The sequence below is a fragment of the Arachis ipaensis genome, chromosome B08 (assembly GCF_000816755.2).
Source record: "Arachis ipaensis cultivar K30076 chromosome B08, Araip1.1, whole genome shotgun sequence".
Lineage (NCBI taxonomy): Eukaryota > Viridiplantae > Streptophyta > Magnoliopsida > Fabales > Fabaceae > Arachis > Arachis ipaensis.
The window spans coordinates 51,939,925-51,948,400 of record NC_029792.2 but is presented as its reverse complement, the minus strand read 5'-3'; the positions used below and the strand labels follow the sequence as shown (position 1 = coordinate 51,948,400).

General features: G+C 36.4%; 1 long non-coding RNA gene across 1 annotated transcript in view; it reads left to right on the top strand.

Moving 5' to 3' along the window:
• The window catches only part of LOC107611925, an 18,732-nt gene continuing 17,463 nt past the window's right edge, over positions 7,208 to 8,476 (top strand). The window contains exon 1 of the long non-coding RNA XR_001613522.2: positions 7,208 to 7,221. This is a non-coding gene — a long non-coding RNA (uncharacterized LOC107611925). The remainder of the gene's footprint in view (positions 7,222 to 8,476) is intronic.

Genomic DNA, 8,476 nt, shown 5'->3' with positions numbered 1-8,476 from the left:
ACCATGTTTGCTATGCAAATGAGAATTAACTTTCTTTTCCTTTAACTTTTAGTTTCTAACTAACTCTTTTAACTTTTCTTTTCAATTTTCCTTTCCAACTAACTCTTTCTCTCTTTTCTTTGATGCATAGCAACATTGTTTCTTAACAGATAAGTAACTTGATTTTTCTTGAATAATACTGTTTGGAATGTGAATTTTAACTGATTTTGATCCTTATTTTCATTCACATTCCAAGTCAATTCCACTTTTATGTGCTCACTTCACATATATGCTGTTATTTCCTCTATTTTCTGTTTCTTCCTTGCGTATCATATTGTTTTTGCCTTGTGTGCCTTAGATTATATTTCATTCCTCGTTCTTGTGAATTTTGTTTTTAGGATGATAGACAAGAAAGGGAAAGGCAAGGCTAAGGCCAGCTTGAGCAAGAGGAAGCGAATGCAACCATCCGTTGAAACAATGGATGTGTTTCTATCTGAAAGGAAACTTAGTGAGAAGGAAAAGGCTGATCAGAATACACCTTCTTCTGATCCAATCAAGTTTGCCAACCTCTACTGCAAGAGGTTTCCGCACTTTCTGGAAAAGCGGAGCCTCCATATTAAGAAAAAGCTGCAAATACCATATGAGCTGCGGAAGTACACTACACACCAGATTGAGCAGCGGGATTGGGTATTCTTAGACAGAGACTTAGTCGTGGTGAATGCATCTTGGGTCAGAGAATTTTATTGTAACTACTACCGCGCGACACTAGATGCAGTTCAACTCCGAGGTAGGCAGATATTAGTCACAGAGGAGGCGATTGAGGAAATCCTCCACTTTTAGCCCAAAGTAGGTAATAAAGATGATTTTCACAAGGCCGAGGAGGCAACACACCTCGTGGAGTTTGATTGGGATGCTGTCCTCCAAGCTATAGTTGTCCAACCTGACAATTCGTGGGTATATGGACCGTCAAAGCCAAGTTTGAAGGGCATAAAGGTCAAGTATCTCACCATCGAGGCTAGGCTGTGGTAGCAGATTATGAGTAACTATGTGATGCATAGCACTCATGAGACAGAGATTCCATCAGATATGGCAGTATTTATCTGGTGTATCATAGAAGGGAAGAAACTATACCTTCCAAGACTCATCAGAAGGTATATGGCCCAGACCCATGTCAAGGGCAATCTAGCATTCTCCTGTTTGATCAAACAGATGGGTCACCAGGCTTAGATACCCTGGGAGGATGTAGATGAGAGGCCGATAGTTGTCGGTGCAAAGAAAGTAATTCCGCATGGCAACTGGTTCGGACCTCAGTCATCCACCAGATGCTAAGGTCATAGGGAGCCCACTACCACTACAGAGGCAGTCACATCCTCAGCAGCAGCAGGACCCTCAGCACTACTTTCAGCACCTTACATACCAGAAGCACCATCATCTACCGCATAGCCGATCTACCGTCTTGTGCAGCGACTCTTCGAGCGGATGAATCAGCTGGATCATCGCAATAAGCAACGTTATGAGCACTTGAGGAGGATTGTGATCTCCGGTAGCACTGATATTCCACCAGCACCTGATACTCCATCAGAGCATTCTGATAAGGAGGAGGCCCAGACCGGTGAAGCTGAGGTGGCACAGGCACCAGCAGGAGATTGTGGAGATGACGACGACGACTCCTTCCACTCAGCTTGATTTTGTGAGCATCGAGGACGATGCTAATTTTTAAGTGTGGGGTGGCCGCATACATTGGCGAGATTATTTTGGGTGAATTGTTCTATTTCCAAACACTTTTATTTTAAGTTTCAGTACTTGCATTTTTTTGTTTAGTATGCTTCTTTTGAACTTTTGTATATATTTGTTGTTTTGAGCACTCTTTAGTTTATTGCATTCTTTGTCGTTTTCTTGTACATACTCTAGGCTTTTATTATATATATATATATATATATATTAGTGGTAGTTGATTAGTTGTGGTTGGAAAATGTGCATAATTAAACTTAGTTTAATTTCTGATATACATGATGAATTGGTTTAATTGAAAGTAGGAAATAAACTAAGGATTTTAATTTTCCTTAATCCAATCACATCACATTATATAAATATGGTCAATTTAATGAAAATTCCAAGAGACTTCTTTTTGAATAGGGCATTGAAATTCAAATTGGTTTAAGTTGAAAATTTTTTATTGAGACTTGCATGATTTATACATTTCGGAATATGGTTTTTGAGCTAAGAACACACAACCTATGAGTTTTTTAGCCTAATTGTGTGGTTACATTATTTAACCACCTACTTCATTCTTGTGTGTCATTCTCTCTATGATTGCAAGCTTTGGTTTGTTTAATTCTATATGTCTATTATTTAATGTATATCTATGAATTTATGTGATTGAGGCCGTCATTCTCTTTACCATTTTTATTTACCTTTGTTTGCCCCTTTGAGCCTATTAATTCCCCTTTTGTTCTTAATTGAGCACACCACTAGCTTTAAGCGGAAAAACAATAAATTTACCTAATTTGAATCTTTGATTAGTTTAAGTTAGTGACAGTATGTAATGTGTAAGTGTGGGAAAGCCGAAAAATATTGGTAGGTAAAAAAGCGTGTTTTATTATTGTTGAAAGATCTCAGAAATTTAGGTGCATACTCTTGTATTAGTATGCAAACTATATGCATTGATCTTTTTGGTATATATTATGTTAATGATGTTAAAAAAAGAAAAAGAAAAAGAAATAAAAATAATAAAAAGGGGAAAAATTTACCCTAGTGTGAAGTTCAATAATAATCAATGCATATGTGGCATGAATTGAATCGAATTGGATGCATGAGAGTGTGTGTGTGTGTGTAAAAGTGAGATAATAGGTAGCTAAGCTTGATATTAGAAATGTATAGGTTGTATATGTTGATGAGCGGATATTTTATACACTTTTTGGCATCATTTTAATATAGTTTTCATTATGTTTTGGCATCACTTTTTAGCATCATTTTCATATAGTTTTCATATGTTTTGAGTTTGTGTATTTTATGGTGATTTCAGGTATTTTCTGGCTGAAATTGCGGAGCTTGAGCAAAAGTCTGATTCAGAGACAGAGAAAGGACTGTAGATGCTGTCAGGATCTGACCTCCGTGCACTCGAAGGAGCGTTAAACGCCAGCCACCAGCCCTATTCCTGGCGTCCAGTGCCCACAGGGGGCAACTGGCATCCAACGCCTAGAAGGGAGTCCCAAGCCAGCGTTCAATGCCCCTAAGGGGTACTAGCTCATGGGAAACACTTAAACTCAGCCCAAACACTCACCAAGTGGACCCCATAAGTGGATTTTTGCACTATAAGACTAGTTTATCTTATTTCTGTAATTCTTAGTTAGCAGATTAGTATATATATACAAGAGTTCACCCTTGTTAGAGGAATCTTGCCCATTCAAACCCTTCACTTTTATTTTCTTTACAGTATGAGTCACTAACCTCCTAAGGTTAAGGTTAGAAGCTCTTCTGAGTTTCATGGATCAATAATATTACCATTCTGGTTCAATATGCCTGATTCTATTCTCTTATGCATTCTCGTTCTTCATCTCATGAATTGAGGGTTACTCGTAACAATCATCCTTGTTCTACATGGGTTCCGTGCAAGTCCTGACCCAGATAGTGTTGAACCAAATCTAGAGATTGCATTACGGATTCCAATAGAGTACCTGGGCAACTTTGGATACGTGACATATAATCTCCTTGACTGTGGTTAAGTGAGGTCTCTGTGGCGCTAAGGCTAGAGTCAGAAAAGCATCATTCCCTGATCCAGAATCTAGAGGTTAAGTGGATTGCTTAGAGCTTCATCTTCTGCTACGGTGAGAAACCTAGAGGTGGCTTGATGAGAGAACGTGAGTCATCTCAACGTGGTGGATTACTGCAGTGGAGGAGGTTAACTTGATGAGAGGACATGAGTTAATCACTTACAGCTGCCATTGAAGGAATCAGAAAGATGTTGAAGTAGATAGTAAGAAAAAATAATCTGGAAAGACAAAGCATCTCCGAAGCCTCAACTGTTCTATCACTATTGATTTCTCATCTATCTAGTCACGTTTTATTTATTTATTTTGTTTTATGCTTTTTCTGTGACAACTTATAATTTCTATCCGCCTAACTAAGATCTACAAGGTAACCACTGCTTGCTCAAACCAACAATCTCCATGGGATCGACCCTCACTCACCTTAGGTATTATTTGGACGACCCGGTATACTTGCCGGTCTATCTGTGCAAATTCTATGGAGCCAGTTTCGTACACCATATGTGTTAGGTGAGAGCTTAGGTTAATCAAAGATTCAAATTTTAGTTCACTTAGAATTTGTTGATTAAATATTTGTTGATTGATTAGATGAAGAACAAATTTTAGAAAGCATTATTAGAGGAGGATTGAGTGTATTGACCCTAGACGCTTGAGCGACTAATGTAGATACACATCCGGTGAAGGTTCAATTGCTCAATTCCATATTTTCATTATTGATCATTGCTCATCTTGCAAGTTTTGTAAATTCTTTTATAGAACTCAATTCAATTGTGAATTTGATTTATGATTGCTTAAGCCCTTAATTTTGTAGACATGCTTTCTTAGAATTTGATTTACTTTGATTACATATATACATATAGATAAATGGATAGTATTAGTTAAAATAGTTATATGTATGTAGATGGGTTATATCTAGATAATTTGCATTGAGTAAATATTGATACCCCTTTCTTGTCTCTCTTGGGTTTAGCATGAGGACATGCTATTATTTAAGTGTGAGGAGATTGATAAACCACAATTTTATAGTTTATCTTGTATTGAATTTGGTGGATTTTATCAACTTTTTCTATATTTATTCATTGAAATAGCATAGTTTTGTGAATCTCTCATAATTTGTGCTTAAGAGTGAAAACATATTTTTTAGGCCTTTGATTCGCTAAATTTGATTCACTTTAATTCCATTCGATACATTGATGTGTTTGTTAAGTGATTTTAGGCTTAGGGTAAAGATTGGGTTGAAGATGTGAAGAAAAAGCATTCCAAGTGGAGAATTCACGAAGAAATGAGGATTTGAAGAAATTCATGGTCACGCGTACGCTTGCCTTGCACGTAGGCATGCTTTAGAAATTGGCCATGTCGTGCGTACGCATGCCTTGCGTGTACGCGTGACATGAGGAACGTGACTTCATTAAATGCAACACGTGGGTCGCAATTTCTAGTCTTCTAAATCCCAATTCAACTCATTTCTGAAGTATTTGAAGCAAAATTCAAGAGAGAACAAGGGGGGAGCAATTAGGTTTAGTTTAGATAATGTTTTAGGTTATATTCTAGAGAGAGAATCTCTCTCTTCTCTCTAGAATTAGGATAGATTTAGCTTGATTACCTCTTAGATTTAGGTTTTAATCTTGCCTTGATTTAATTTTCATTGCAATTTCTTGTTATTACATCTTTGTTCTCTTAGTTTTACATGTTATTTCATTTTTTGGTCACTTTTATGTTTATGAACTCTTGTTGATTTGGATTTCCATTTAATACAATTTGATATTTTTATGTTAATTGATATTTAATTGAGTTATTATTATTGTTATCTTGCATTTGATAGCTTAGATTTTATTATTATTGTAATTTTACCATGCTTTCATTTTATGCCTTCCAAGTGTTTGTAGAAATGTCTTTTTTAGTTTTAGAGTAGATTTCTACACTCTTGGCTTGGAATTGAGTAATGAAGGTGACCTTGATATTTTTTATGTCTGATATTGATTGGTGATTGAGGGTTATTAGTTATTCTTGTTTTCGTTGACGAGTAAGACCTACGGATTAAAACTGACTATGCTTATTTTACTTTCTCCCAATGTTGGAGATGACTAAATGGGATTAACTCTGGATAATTACCATGTTCATGGTCAATGACTTAAAAAAAAGTTTTGATTCTCAATCCTTGCCAGGAGTGTCTTTTAGCATTTATACCTCTTTAGTTGTTAGTTTTATTTTCTTATTATTTACTTTCTTGCATCTCTTTATCTACAAACCACCCCCGTATACTGATAACCAATAATATGTACACCCCACTGCAATTTCTTTGAGAGACGACCCGAGGTTTAAATACTCTCAATTTTTATTGGTTTGCACTTGTGACAAACAAATTAAACTTTGACAGAGAGTTGTTTGTCAGTTTGGAACTATGCTTGCAACGAAAAGATTCTTTTATTGAATAAATTCTAGACCGACGATAATTCACCTGTCAATGATTCATTGTTGAGATGAATAGTTATGATAAAGGATTGTGTAAAGTGCTAAACGTTTCTCATTGGTTGAGTTTTAAGTATATCTATTGTGTGTATATCATGTTGGTCTCTTTGAAATTTGAATTTCAATCACTACATATCATATGCTAAAACTCTTCTTTTGCACAATCTTTCACCATTACATCCATTTTTAGATTGCCTAAGTGATTATTGAACTTCTTGTTGCCTGTTTACTAATTGGTAGCTTGCAAATATTTTGAAATCACTTTAGGCACACTAATTGAGTTGAATTTGAAACTTGATAGAAGTAATGTGGCATAGTGCTTTCAATTTTACAATGTGTGAATTTTAAACCACCGGCAAACTTAGAACTCACACGTTGCTTTTCTTTAGGTCACAAACGCATAAATTTAACTCATTTTAGCATATTCAATCTCACTATCCTTGTTTGAATTAATTCCTTATTTAAGTGTTTCTTTGCTTTGTTTTACTCATCTTGCTTGCATCACTTGTGTTTATATTTTAACATATTCTCTTTTACATTTTTTAGGATGAGTCATCGTAAGTAACAAGAAAAGCAGAAGAAGCAAGGCGGTGAACATGGATACGGAGGATATCTGCAATGAAAAGCATGCTTCATGAAGCACCAACCCCTTTAGTCTTAGTTAGTGCACAGAGGACTGTGCGACATTCAAGTGTGGGAGAGATTTAGAGCGGCAATTTTGGTTGTAAAGACACTTGATACAAAAAATTTGTATCTCTACAAACTTCCTTCAGCAAGTATACCGAATTTGTTATCAAGTAAAAACTCACAATAGAGTGAGGTCGAATCCCACAAGGATTGATTGGTTGATCAACTTTAATCAGAGGAATGGTCTAGTTGAATTGAACATAATTGAGTTGAGATTGCAGAAATTTAAATGGCGTGAAATGTAAATAGCAAGAAATGTAAATGACGCAAAGGTAAATAGTTGAATTAAACTACTGGAAAGTAAATTGCTGAATATAAAGTGCAGAAAGTAAATAGAAGGAAATTAAATGGGAATGGGGGTGATGAACATTAAAGTAAACATAATATAGAGAGTGGGAAGATAAGAATGGGGAAGCTCATTGGGTTCAAGAGATATTGCATTCTCCAGATCAAGTTCATTCTCATCTCTTCCTCAATCCATGCAACTCATTGATCTCTTGGCAATCTTAGGTGATTGAATCCCAATTCCTTGGCAATTCAATCTCTCTAAGCTTGAACAATTGCCAAATTCCTTTATCTAATTGCTCATGGAAAGAGATGAAGTACGATCACTGATTATACCACATACTTTTCTAGATCAAAGCATCGGGAGGATTATATGTCACTATATCTAACCAACCCCCAATCTAGTCCAGCATGAGAAAGCATTTCTAGCATGATTCCCTCATTCCTCTTCCAAAGTTCCGAGAGAATCTAAGTATGAACAATTTCTCTTCCAAGACAATTGCACAATTGGATGAAGTCCGAAAGCTTTCAAGCAAATCTAAGAGAATGAATATTTTACACTAAAACTTACTAAAACATACTAAAACTTAATAAAAAGTATTGAAAACACTAAGAAAATGAACCTAAAAGTGTATAAAATATCCGCTCATCAGTCCCCAAGCAAATAAAAATTTAACAAAAGAGAAAAAAAAGAAAATAAAAGAAGGAGATAGAGGAGATGGGGTATAGGCTTCGGCCTTTGGGGTGAAGAAAGGGGAAAAAAGAAAGGGAATGTGTTTGGTGAAGAGTAAGTAAGAGGGGAAGAGTAGTGAAGGTGTGGTAAAAGTGGATGAAGCGAGGGGTATTTATAGGTGGGGGTGGGGTGGGTTTTGGTTATGGGAAGGGAATGGGTGAAAAAGTTGAATTTGAATGTGAATTGTTGGGAAGAAAGATGGATGGGATTGATGAGAGGTGATTGGGTGGAGTGAAAGGTGGGTTGAGAGAATCAAGAAAAATGATGGGTGATGAGATGGATGAATGTGGATGGAAAAGTGGGTAAGAGAGGAGAGAGAATGGATAAGATTGAGTAGGAAAGTGGTTAGTGGTTGGTGGTTGGGGTTTATCTATTGGCTAAAGAAGCTTCAAAATTCAAAATTTGCCCATTCTGCCTCCCCCCTGGGTGCTGAACATCGAGCTGGCATTTGGTGCCACCAGAGGGATCTCTAATATATATACTTTTTTCCTGATGTTTAACGCCAAGAATGGGCGTTAACCGCCCTAGGGGGACCAAGAATTACCCTTGAATGGCT